Raw genomic sequence first — 14,530 nt, forward strand, 5'->3', positions numbered from 1 at the left:
ATTTTTCAACTTTGCTTTATTTTTTCACGTATGCATCGAAAAAACTGACTCATGTGTATTGCATTTGTTGATTTATATTTCATTCTTTAGTTACTCCCAATTAATTCATCAGTAATAGACACCATGACAAATGAATTATATTTATACAAGAAACGGTTTCTTCCTCAGTAGTTCATAACTGACTCTCATGATGTGAAATCTCTGCTACTGATTGCTGACTTCCTTATGATCACTAATTATTTTTCTTCTAATCAGTTCTATGAATTGGGATGATTTAATTTTCACCTTCATTTATATGTAAAATAAATGGTAAAAATAAAATTCAAAATTTTTACTATTCGGAATTATTTTAATTATTCTATATTTTTAAAATAATTTCCCCATAATAATTTTAACTTAGTTCCATAAAAGTATATCTATGCGATATCTCCTTTATTTTCGTGGATATGAGACTGCGAACGGAGCAAGAAGGGTGCTCAGGGGTCTTTACCCTCGGAAACTACTGCTCCTCTCTTCTGCTGTAAAGCGGACACAACATCATCATCAATAGAAATAAATGCAAACAGAACAAAGACAATTATAAAGACTCAAAAATATTAAGCATTTAGAGCACGGGTTTAAGTAATTAAAAATGACTGAAAGTGCTCACATTCAGTGAGAAAAGCGTATGAATTCTTTCATTTTACATTTTCAATACTTATTTCATTCATGAAGAACTTTGGGGGAAAAAAAAGGAAAAGAAAGAAACATAAAATGAGCGATCGCGTTTTGAAGAAAAGGAATTCTCATAAAATTTGTAAAATAATATATGTAAGCTGGAGATTCATAAAATGCGGACGATCATTATTCCGGAGCAAATTATGCACTGAAGCATCTTGGATGCGATAAGAACAGCGAAACTTCTTAGGGATATTAGCTAGATATAAACTCTTAATTAAAAATTATCCGTTATGGTGAGGCAAAATTTACCTAATTTGAATAATATTTCTATCTTCATTAATAAAGGAATTATGAATAAATAAAGTAATTACCCTAACCTTGTCTTCAATCACTTTTCGATGGACAATATTTACCTAAAAATCGATGTTTTCTTCTCGGAATATTCGGATGCTTCCCCATAAAATTTCTTTAAAACTGACCTTCTACAACCCTATATTCTCATAATTGATTTGCATAAAAGTATCATTAACTTAGGTTTTCTGTTGAGGATTTTGCTCTCTTAATTTTCTTTAGGTAGATTCATATTGGAAGACGGACTATATTTATATTCTCGGGTAATAATTACAGTATGAACTTTTTGGAAAAAAAAAATTACCAATATTTTTGTCATCTCGAAGCTTAAAACTTTAATTGAAGAATGATCTCGTCGATTTCCTTGATTTTTATTCCTATTATTTCAACATTATTTTCAGCTGCTTTTATTTATAGACTCATCAATATGCATATTCTGAATATCCCCCTGGGGGAACCTCGAAATGAGGAGGGGAAGCTTCCAGCATAGTGGTTGGTTCTCGCTAACCCAGAGGGTACACGAAAAAGTGGGAGCTCTGTCTTCTCCCATCGATGACGGGATGTGCTTCCTTATTGAAGGGTTGTACCGTGGCCGGTGATTGTTCTTAGGACTCAGCCAAGTTCCCGCCAGTGTTGTTGTAGCGGCGGTCTGGTCATTCAGTTTTCTATCTGTGTGTATTCGGGCGGGTCGGAGAGTCAGTGATATGACCTGCACATATTGAATACCGTTTTAATATTTATACTGAATGGATTGATAATGAATGTGGGAATTAGAAAATAATTATAAATCCACGTCATATTTTCCTTGAATGTGAATTGGAAATATGCATGATAAAAGTATTATTTTAAAACGTGTATTTTTCATTTTATTTCAGAGCAAAGTTTTGAAAATATGACGATTGTTGATATATATGGGATCGCTTTAACGAAGTTTATCTAAAATACGATGCAGAACTACACTTTTGGCTTAAAAACAGCATAGCTAATGCAATTCATATGTATCGTTGTATATTTGATTTGTAATGATCACACGGATAACCAAGCATACACAAACTCCCTTTTCGGTTTCAAGCTTATCTAGAATGTTTAAATTCATCACTTCTCAAATTCGTATTTTCCGACTGAGTACTTCATATATGCTTCGTATATGAAATAATAATAATACCACTTAGTTACAGTCCAAAACACAACTATACAGAAAAAAAGGAATAATACAGCCCAGTAATAGCCGAAAGAAAAGTTTTGGAGTATCTTCAAAAGCAAATATATCAGTTTCTTGTTATTTTATATAAATATATCAACTTATTTTTCTTTTGGAAAATACGCCTTAGTTTATATAGATATATTTATGTAAAGAAATCAAAAAATAATAAAATAAATGTATTCCTAACTCATGTAACAGAAGTTGAACAGTACTATGTTTACAGAAATACCACATGGAGAGCGTCCTACGCATAGGACTAAAAATACTACATAGCTAGTTGAAGTGTTTTTATAAAACCCACATTGGCTGAAAGAAAATACATAACTTGAAATGGATTTCGGATTTCTTCAGATATCCGAAAGGAAAAAAAGGAAGTTAAACTCATACACTAGAGAAATTTCTTCCTTAAAACGAAATGCTTTTTTTTTTACAAATTTTTTTCAAGGAATAGAAACAATAACTTGACCAAGCCTAAATATAATACAGATAGAAAATATTTTAGTTTTGTGTGGAACAGTGAGGCATTTTGGTGCAAATGTTTATATTTATTTTATATATATATGTAATGATATTTTAAAATTCAATTTAAATCCTAGTTAATTTTCTGATTTGTATCTTAATTTAACCCATATTAACTTCATTCTAAAATGTTCTCTTATTTCCTGATCCAATCCGCCTTTTGTGTTTAATGAATCTACAGAAGCTTTCCAAAAATGCTTAAATTAGCGGTTCCCACGTTCCTAGTGAAAGGATAAGAATGTGTCAATCTAAACAAATTCTTTTAAACGATCTCTACAATTCCCTTACCTATATCGACACGTGTAAGAAATCCCTATCAGAATCTCACAGTATTTAATCATGGAGATAAATATTTCGTTTGCTCTTGTGTCGTGTTGTAGATTGACGTACCTCGTCGCTTCTTGCTTAAACATAAATTATGCCTCCCGGGACGGCATGAAGCGAAGGTTTAAAAACTCAGTCTTCTCACTTTAGCGACGAAACTGCTTAAAAAATAATGTTTACACCTATTGTTTCAAACTTAAACCAGCTAGAATGATGTATATTAAACTTTCTCATATAAATGTGTCTCTAATAAATGTGTTATACCAGAAAACGTCTTGCATGACACTGACTTTCAATAGTTACGAAATATCAGCCTTCGGCGTGAATTTATCACTTTTAATAGAATATATAATCGCATCCTTGGCGATTGATCCTTGACATGCGGTTAATAGTACTGTAGTGAAAGCTTATAAGCCAGTTAACAGCTACGCAACCCGAGCAATTGCTTTTGTATTGTGGTCATGTTACTCGGCTGCGAACCACAAGGTTCCAGGTTCTATCCTCGCTCATCACACATCCCAATCCGCCACATTGGTGACCTCGGACGATGAACCTTCAACCTTCGTATAGCTATTGTGGAGCCATCTACCCGCAGCAAACAAAAGTCGTTAGATTCATGTGACGTAGCAACACAAAAAGGCCGCAGCAACAGCATCAGCAACCACTCACCCACACACGCTCTCCATAACGCTTGGTGCTACTCAAATGGTTATAGGCGCATTAGAATCAACAGCTATTACATCACCTCTCAACAGTCATATTGTTTATCTCACCTCCGACTCACTGGAGGGAGAGTCTGCAGTGAAAGCTTATAAGCCAGTTAAAAGCTACGCTACCCGAGCTATTTCTTTTGTATCCTGATCATGTTACTGGGCTGCGAACCATAGGGTCCCAGGTTCTATCCTGGTAATCCTATTTGACACAAAACTACACTTGTAGTCACAACATCTTCATACCAAATTTGATATATTTAAATCATTGCGTTTTTGAGTTATCGCGTTTATATACTTTTGAGGGTACAGACATACAAACAGTTTCCGTCTTGGATTTGGTTCAAATTTGATTAGTATCTACCATATATATTTTAAATCTGTTTATCAAATCTTATCTATCTAGCTCTCTTCGCTTTGTAGTTATCGTGTTAACTTATATTCGAACAGTTGGACTCATAGATTCCCTTTGAATGGACTTTACTTAAAGTTTTATAGAAATCTACAAATTTGGAGTAATAACGTACATCAAATTTCATTCGCCTAACTCAAAGCTTGTTTGAGTTATCTTTGTTACAGATAAACAGACGGACATTTTCCGAAAATGTATTCTTCGAACTCAGGGAAGTCTGAAATATGGAGATTTGTGGACGATTGTGATGGGCGAGGATAGAACCTGGGATTTTGTGGATCGCAGTCCAGTAACCTGACCATGATACAAAAGCAATTGCTCTGGTGGCGTAGCTGTTAACTGGCTTATAAGCTATTCACCACAGACTCTCCATCCAGTGAGTCGGAGGTGAGACGAACGATATGGCTGTTGAGTGGTGATGTATTTGCTGTTGATTCTAATGCGTCTCTCCCCATTTGAGTAGCGCCAAGCATTATGGCGAGCGTGTGTTGATGAGTGGTTGCTGATGCTGATGTTGCGTCAAGTGAGTCTGACGACTTTGGTTGCGGATAGATGGCGCCACAACAGCTGGACGAAGGTTGAAGGATCATCGTCCGAGGTCACCATTCTAATGAATTGAGATGCTCAAAGATAGAACTTGGGACCTTGTGGTTCGCAGTCCAGTAGCATATCCATGATACAAAAGCAATTGCTCGTGCAGCGTAGTTATTAACTGGCTTATAAGCTATTCACCATAGATTCGTCAAAATCTCTAGTTTGAATTTTTTGTGCATTACTATACTTTTTCTATACTACGTATAGGAGAAAGTAAAAATATTCATTCCGATATAGAATAAAGCATATGCAAGCGATACTCCGACCTAGGCAGAGGCTGCCGAAAAGCAACCCCAGCTAGCACGAAGGAACAAACGACACTTGATTGCATTGGACACTTGCAAACAACAAAGAGTCCTCTAGAGAAAACGCGTATTAGTACAGAAAAAAAAAGAGAAAAATACATAATACATTATATATTAAATTGTGAAGCATTGAAAATGCCTAAAATACATTAAATGTACGTTAACTTTTTACATTAGGAGAGAACTGAAGGCAAGAGCTTTGACAAAATGCACCAATAGAAGATTTGATGACTGGAATTTTTATGAGTTCTTCGATGTCAAGAGACATCCAGTATCTTGCCCATCTGAGTCTATGTTCTCTCCATAGTGCACAGACTTTGATAACGTGATTTATAGATCCTTCTTCGGTGCCACACTGACAAGTCGTACTTTTTCCAAAGAAGCGGCTTCAATGCACAGAAAATACACCGTGTCCAGTGCATACTTGGTTAAAATAAAATTCACTCTCAATTCGGTTAATAGAGACGTTTTTAAAATGTTGGTAAGTTGTTCGCCCCTTGATGTAATTATTTCATCTCTAATGCCAATCCTTAGGTAATAGTTTCTTAGTTTCATTTCTGAGTTGGATTTTGGACTCTTGGGAAGATATTTCTTGGGTTAGAGTGAAGCATATAACTAATGTCAAAATTAACAGAATATTTTTGTATAAGTTGCAAGCTGTTGACTGTTCTTCTTGATTTAATCCAAGTGTGTCAAACACAAACGCTAGCACGAATCAAATAGCACAGAATTGTTACAAGTGGGGTATTTTTTTTAAAAAGAAAGGTAGGTTTATTTCGAAAATATATAAAAATGAATTAAGAGTATGATTTTTCTCTCTGTTACTTTTATCTCTTCTCTGATATTTCTTACTTTGAAAGGCGTCATAACCAAAGTTATTTCTTTTCAGAGGTGTTCAAAGCGAATGTCAGTTATTCTGGATATAGCATTAAATTTATTTTCTATTGCAAAAGTAAACTCAAAACAAAATAAAGTTGATTCAAAACAAAATAATTCCATATGCCAATGAAGGATTTCAGTATGAAATTGAAAATAACAGCTCTTGAGGTGGAAAAAAAAAGAACTATTCTTCAAAATGTGAATCAGAATGAAATATTTCATAAGTATAAATAACGATCATTGAAATTTCATTCCTTCAATTTTTTCAGAAATAATTTTTTATAAAATTATTTATTTATTTAGGGTTTCTAATGCTACATGATATAAACTAAACTATTCTGACATGAAATATTAAATGCATGCGATGAGTATGATTTATTATTTCACAGAGCATCTCTTTTCATGTAAATAATTACGCATTTCCACGTCAGATATGACAATCGTTATGCATCATGAATATGAACATATTATGCTATATGTTCATAATCGCGATGCATAAACGATTATATATAATCAAACAGTACATCAAACTTGTTCTTGAAAACATCATGTAAATTAATTTTTTTTATTTGAATAATCTACATTTGAGAAAAGTCAGCTAATAATAATTAAGAAATAGTGAAATCTTATGATAGTCAATATATCTTTAATCAGTAGAAAGTTTCAATAATTTAAATGATTTTATAAATTAAAATATATAAACAAATAACCATAAATTTTTACTATAATAATATTATAAATTTGCTATGAATATGCTATAAGTTTTTATAAAGTTAAAATTATCTGAACCTAATATAATATTTTTCAATACAATCCAAATTCCATATGCTTTTCATACATTATACTTGTAATACAATAATACCTCATATACTACCAAAGTTCTTACTTGTTTGAATCTGAAATATGCATATGAAGCACCCAATAATTAAAAATTAATCCTAATTATTCAGTGAAATTTTTTTTTCAATATCTAAATAAATGGATATTTTCCAAATAATATATGAATTCGTTAAATTTATGGAAACCATTTCAATATTTTATTGTTATAATAAGATATGTAAAAATAACCTAATTATTGACCTAAAAATAAGAGTTACAGTTTTTGTGGATGCATCTTTATCAACTAGATGGTGCCACAGGCGGAAATTTGAAAAGCTAGGTTTAAATAGAGTTTTCAATCACATTTGTAATGTCAATAACAAAAACCACTGCTTGAGCCAGCAGATCGTCATTTTTATAATATTTGACGTTTTAGCATTAATTAGATAACGGGCCGCCATTTTATATATTTTTTCAATATTTTTGGAGTCTTATAAAGATTGATAAATATGATCATTTACTTTAAATATATTCGGTATTGAATAAAATAAAGTTTTTAAAGTAAAATTTTCAATGAGGAATTCTTATCTTAAATTAATTAATTTATTCAGAAAGTTAGTACGGTTATGATTATTTATTTAGTTACATTCATTTAAGAGGGTCAGTGTTTTTTTGAAAGCTCTATTGAATCATATATAAAAAAGACAAGATTACAGAACAAAATGAATTTATTGGCCAAAGTTATGTACAACCTTAATTGTTTTTCGATGCAATTACCAATCATTTGTCACATCGGTGGATTAGGGTTTCTGTATCCTGCTCGAAGAACGCTTCCGTCTGTGATGTGAGATGGTCCTTAATACTCTTTGGAAACTTCTCATTTGTCTGGAATTATTATTTCGGCAACCTAACTAGTTTCTTAGAGAGGACATGAAAATCACTCGGTTTAGTTTAGTTATATTAACATCCTGTTTTAAAGCAACATTAGGGTTGTTTTGGGACTTACTTCGTAATTTTGAACCGGGGCCAGATGACGTGGACGACACCTGAGCTTGAACCCACTCTCCAAACTTCCATACCACACCTTCGGGAGAATGTAGACCCGCTTACACGAAGGTTCTTCAGTGGAATCAGGTATCGAACCTGAAACCCTCCACTCCTCCGAGACCTTGCCACCAGGCCATCGTGGCCCTGAAAATTACTCTGCTCTAAGCCGCATTCTATATGAAAATAAACAAGTATGCAAATCTTGCTCCTCAAATTGATCAAATTATTCGGAAGAAACGGAGAATGTTGAATTCCAGACTTACAAATTTATTAAGTGAATGTTCAGCCCCATATTGAGCCCATAATTGAGAGCTTCAAAGAAACGTCAAAGCACATCATTAGCGGCAACGTTCTTCGTGCAAGGGATAGGAAATTTGGTCTACTGATGTGACAAATGATTGGCAATTATGGTTGTACATAGTTTGATTGGTAGGAAAGGAGGGTAGAAATAAGCATTTTGGACCGCAGTTTTTAAAATTTTAATTAGATTTTAAAATAAATAAAAAATAAAATAGATTTAAGCGTTTATACTCTAAATAACATCTAAAATATATCAAAAAGGATTTTTACACCATTTTGAAGTCTCTGAAATTATCTCTTCATGGATACCAATTTAGTTGCTGTAAAAGTCTTTAGTCTAAATGTAATTAGCTTTAAAAATATTTTTAAATATATTTCGCGATAATATTTTCATTTTTATGAATGAAACCAAAATAGTTTTAACTGCTTCATTAATTATTTGATAGCATGATTTGCTTCTATTGTTGAAAGCTAAAAAAGATCCTGATTAGTATCTACGAATTTTACAGAACAAGCAAAAGAGTGAAGTTACATTATCATTAAATTTAATACGTTGACTGCCGTATTACGCACATTTGCATTATAGATAATATGTAATTGTAAAAAATCCTCTCTCTAATTTTATGACCTCTTCTCTACTATAGTTAAGAGATAGCAAAGAAGGGATCATCTAAATAGATAAATGGCCCGAATATCAGGCAGGAGTCGTGCCAACGAATGCTTTAAACATGTGCCGGAAATAATAGCACTATGATATCAGGGAACTTGCTTCCATTAGGAAAGTTCACATGTATAATAAGCAAACATATGTAATATAGTTACAGCGGGTTGGCAATAAAAAAAATGAAAAACTATTTTTAATTCGTTACCTCTTTGTTTGAATGCATAATTTTTATTTTACTAATTTCACATTGTTAACTATATTATTATTATTTCTACTTAAATATCAGTTTAACCGTGACTGTAATACTGAACATTTTAACTTTCTCCAGCTTCGCTTACATTTTCGCACAGGCGCCTCAATCTCAGGAGACACCCGAGCACAAGTCGAATCTGATTGGTTCGTTTGATCAGTGAATTGAAAACCGCCAAATTCGTTCTCCGCCAATTTTATAGTAACCAATTATTATCTGTGAAGCGGTAAGCATTGTTCCGTATTGCAAGGATAAGCAGTAAACATGGAATTCAAATGTGCGTTATGCGGCTCTGAATTTTATAAAAAACGCAGTTATTTTAAACGCATTTTATAAAAAAAAAACTGTTCATAATATTTTCTTTTCCTGAATCAGCTTCTCCCTGTGAAGTTATTGCTTTAAGTTCCGAACACATATGTTAAAATGGATCGAGTTTTGTAGATCTGTTCATTTCATTTTCATTGAAAGACAACGTTTATAAACCTAAACAACATTTATAAACATAATAAACCTATATAATAACAGTTCATAATATTTTCTTTTCAAATATAGAAATAAGAGCACACTTAGAAACACGTAGCAGACCCTGATTTCTTCTATATCAGCTTTATTATAAAACAGATGTGAGTGTAAAATTTTAATCAACTGAATTACAAAACAAAATACTACAGTGCTGATATCGTTTCCCAAATTAATTTCTCCAAAGTACGCATCTAATTGCCAAAAGATAAGATAAATAGCCAACAGAAGATTTCCTATGACGTATAGTGTGAAATCATGTGATCTGACAAACCAATCAGGTTTGACTTGTGGTCGGGTGTCTACTGAGATTGAGGCGCCTGTCATTTTCGCACACTAAATGTTTTTTGGAAACTGTTTAAAATAATATTTTGTTATAGATAAGACGATGGAAACGTCTTTCATTTCATTTCACTAAATTTAATTTTAACCATAATTGAAACGTAAAATGACACTCTTTTAATGTCTGACAATTTGATGGAATCATGCTCATGATATTTAATCTAAACAATTTGTCTAAAAATTAAACATAACCAATATCTACGGCGAACCAGTTGGTTCACAAAGGCGACTAGTATAACTTCAAAATAACAATATTTCATAACTACATTAACCCTTATGTTCATTTTGTATAGTATACCATACATACAACTTAATAAAAATATATTACCACTATAAAATAATTTTTAACTTCGTTTTATTAAACATTTAAATTTAAAATTTTATTAAACAATTTAAAATTTGTTTTTTATAGCATAAAGAAGCTACCTATATACATTTTTTTTTGCTTTTCTTCAAAAAAGCAATCTTGCCACGATAAGGGTTGATAAAAATACTATACTTCAAATTAATAACAAAATTAACTAAATTGATGAGTCATCATGTAACCCATCTACTTATTGTAACATCCTCCACAGATAAAGCTCCTCCTCTGTGGCTTCCTCAAGCGTCTAATTATATAAAAATATCCATCAGTTTTCCTGAAAATCTCATATAAATAGCATCACATTTGTATAATATGTTCCTATCTTTAAACAGAATAAAATGCAGGAAAAAATATATATTCAGTATTGCCAAAGAGTGATCGTTTATTTCTCATCAGCAGAAAAAACAACATGAAACGTGTTATTCAAAAGATCAGTCATCATTTATCTTCTTCATTTTGATCCGAGCTATCGGAGATGAATACCTACGCAGCTTTGAACAAACTCGAGCCATCTTCTTCAGTCAAGAAATTAAATCGCACGCATTCATGGAAGAATTAAATCGTAATGATGATGCCAAGAAAATTCATTGGTAATTGCCTGTCAATAAAAAACTAAACATCATTTGTGATAAATGCAGAGCAAAAATTGGATGTTATCAAAGATATTAAGACTTTAACGATTGATTATATGGAATTTGCTGAAAAAGGTAAAGGAATAATAATAATAATTAGAAGAAGAAATGTCAGATTTAGCAGCTCTGTAGGGAGAGTTTTAAGTGTGTCTAAAACGTTTACATTCTAAATGAAAAAAAAATGAAATATTTGAAAGTAATTAAGTTTAGGTTAACTATATTAACGTCCCATTTTAAAGCAAAACAAGGGCTATTTTAGGATATACCTCGTAATTTTGAACCGCGGTCAGATAACGAGGACGATACCAGAGCTGGCACCCCCTCTTCAAACTTCCACGCCACACCAGCGGGAGGATAATGAAAGTAATCAAAAGTTAGATCCAGAACCATACGTTGATCATACCAAAAAGAATATCATATCTGAAATAGCATTATCGATTATTAATGATAAAACAGAAGAGTTTTTTTAATTTTAGAATCAGTTGATCCGCATGATAACTGATGGAAAAGTAATGGAGAAATAAAATTTATTGAAACAAATGTTTTGAATCGTTGTTTTTAGATCTTGAGGATCATTTCGAGAATAAAGGAGCTGTTGTGTAACACAAAATGAATTGTACATGTGAATTGGTTAGGCTTCCATGAAAAAAAATGAGTCTGAAGCGTTATCATTTTTTTTACTTTCTCGTACACGAAATAGAGAAATTATTGTAATCACCAAAAAAAATATATATTTGAATTCCGAATTTAGAGAATCTCTATGTTTCAGAACTCTCTGAGATCGAAAACACATTTTTCCGTTTGTGTATGACAGAGATAAATCAAAAATGCATTGATCTTGATGGATGAAATTTGGTATAGTCTTTACACAAAATTTGTAGATTTCTATCCAATTTTAAGCAAAATCTATTCAATGGAAATCTGTCTATCTGGCTATTCGAATGTTTGTTAATACGAACAATTGTAAAACCAAGAGAATTAAATGAATAAAATTTTGCACACAGATTTAACATCTGTAATGTGAACATCTGTCAAATTTTGAGCCAAATTCAACAATTTGTAAGTCTGTACTCTCAGAAAGCATGCAAATGAAATAATTCATAAACGCAGTCTTAAATATATAAAATTTCATATTTGATCTTGTGACTTTGTAGTTCTCTGCTAAATTTTGGTTCCGGTCGATTGGAAAAAACGCACCTAAAGCGCCAATACTATTCAACTTATGGCAAGGATTAATAGCCAAAACACTCGCCAAGGATCAAACAACAGACTCAGTAAAAAACAGTTATTTCTCGCCAAAAGTTAATATTTTGTAACTATTATACGCCAATTTCTTGCAAGATATTCTCTGTCTTACTTAAGGTCCGCAATTATTTGCAGGGGGGGGGGATACACTTTTATTTGAGAGTGAGAAAGTTTTGGGCAGACTACTAATGCTGATTCTAAAAGTTTCCAGTTGATGCAAATTATTCCAAAACTAGGATGCATAACTCTTTAACGCATAGGGTTGGGTGATACTATATAAACCAGATACTTTCAAGACTATCAGATACTCGATATCCGTTTTTGGTCTTGATTGTTTATCTTCTAGACATCATTGTTTTTACTCCTGTCTCGGCGTCTTCGATGTTCTTGGCATTTATCATGACTCTATTTAATTCTACCATTGTTCTTTTTTTCTCTTTCATTCTCTCGTTTTTTCAGGATCGTTTGAAAGTTCTCTCTTATAAATAGTCTACAACAAATTTATTAATTTCTTCGAAGTCTTGATTAGTATTCAAAAGTTTTATTTGTTTCAAATGGCATTCACCACTTACTTTAAAAATTCTATTATTGTCTTACATATGCTCTGCTCATTCTGTACATGAAACTTTCTAATGGAGACTAGACCCATGACATCATGGCGCTATTAAAATTGAAAGTTTGTGGTTCAGCTACTTTATAAATTATGCAATATTGTATTATCACTTGTTTTAGTAAACTACATAGATATAAAATAAATTTCTCTTCTTTAACTTTCAACAATGGAAGAAAATCACATGGTTAGATAGTTAATGAAACAATGAAATGGTTTAAATTTCTAGCAACAAAGTATGGCTAAATTCTAGGGACGGGTACCGCCAAATTTGGCGCCAAATTTTAAAGATAAAGTCTCCAGCGTCTCTTGAAAATATTCATAATATTGAGAAATAAAATTCTGAAGATTACAGCGTCCACGGGGCTTGGCGAGTAAAATTTGGCGGAAAATTGCCAAATGGTACCCGTCTCTAGAACTGTACACAAAGTAATGTATTGTTAAAAATAGGTAAAAACAAAATCATTTTTCAAAAAATTGCCAAAATTCAGCAAAAAATTTACACAAAAAAATTTATTCATATTTTGAATTTGTCTAGAATTTATTTTCATACTGTTAATATTCTCAGAAGTTATAGCAAAACATATTAAAATTCAGCTTGATTTTTTAAATTAATTTTTATTTTTAAAGAATGTTGCAATTCTAATAACTGAACCTATGCCTTTTCATTTGTTATATTCTATCTCCCACATGAATCTAAGTACAAACCGAATTTACTTTCATTTTCCAACAGTTAAGTTATACTGGTGAAAGCTGAATTTGTTTCTATTCTTTTGGGTAATTTGTTCTTAGTGGTGGCAATTGGTTTTTGTCTTTGACTCTCCACAGTTAAAACATAGTTTTAAGTACAAGGAATTTTTGATTTCAGATTAATTTCACGAGAATTTCTGTGCACTGTAATCACAAAATCTCTTGAGTACCTTAGTGGCAAGGTAACTTAAAAGTTTCGAATTCAGTTCAATCAGATTTGAAACCCAATTTTACCGAAGTATGAGAAGTATATGGTCTATGGTATATTTTCAATTTTGACATAGAGTGTAAAAATTCCTTCTCCTGATGTGGAAATGTATTTTTAATGTGGAGAGTAGGATGATTGCTCAGGTACCATCCTCTTCGTCTGACTTCAATTAAAAAAATCATTCCTAGTAGCACTCTGATTACTTCAAGGTGGCAGCTATAACCAAACTAAGCTAAACCTAACCAAGACTTTTCCGAATATTCGAGAATTTAGCAGCATAACCGAAAAAGGAAAATGAATGAAATTCTAGAAAAAATCATTTTCTAAATATGTTCTCGAACATGAAATCTAAAATTTAATTCTTTCGACTGAGTTTATTTAATAAATTTTCGAAAAATATGGGAGAAAGACACTTAATTTTATGTATTTAATGGATTACTTTAGTGTAAAATCATGTGTGGTAATGAAGTTATATCTGAAACATGATGTGCATTACTTCCCATTGTATGACACTTAGTTGTTGGAAGACGGGGATAGTGGCAAAGATCGAACCCCGCAGAACAAATCTGCAGATATCTGGAAACGCCCTTCAAGTTAGATTCGACGACCACAATTAGTTTTCTCTCATATGGCAAAGTACAGGACATGTAGAATTTGTGGAACTGATTAAAATGTTTTAATTTTGTGTTCCAATAACTTAATAATTATTTATACAATTTCCTTTACTCTCTTAGTGAATGATTTTTGTACTACAGTACAATTATATTCGTAGCTTTTTTCTGTGGAAATAAACGACCAATGCATAAAAGTATGTGTTGCTAA

This window comes from Argiope bruennichi, chromosome 2 (assembly GCF_947563725.1).
Source record: "Argiope bruennichi chromosome 2, qqArgBrue1.1, whole genome shotgun sequence".
NCBI lineage: Eukaryota > Metazoa > Arthropoda > Arachnida > Araneae > Araneidae > Argiope > Argiope bruennichi.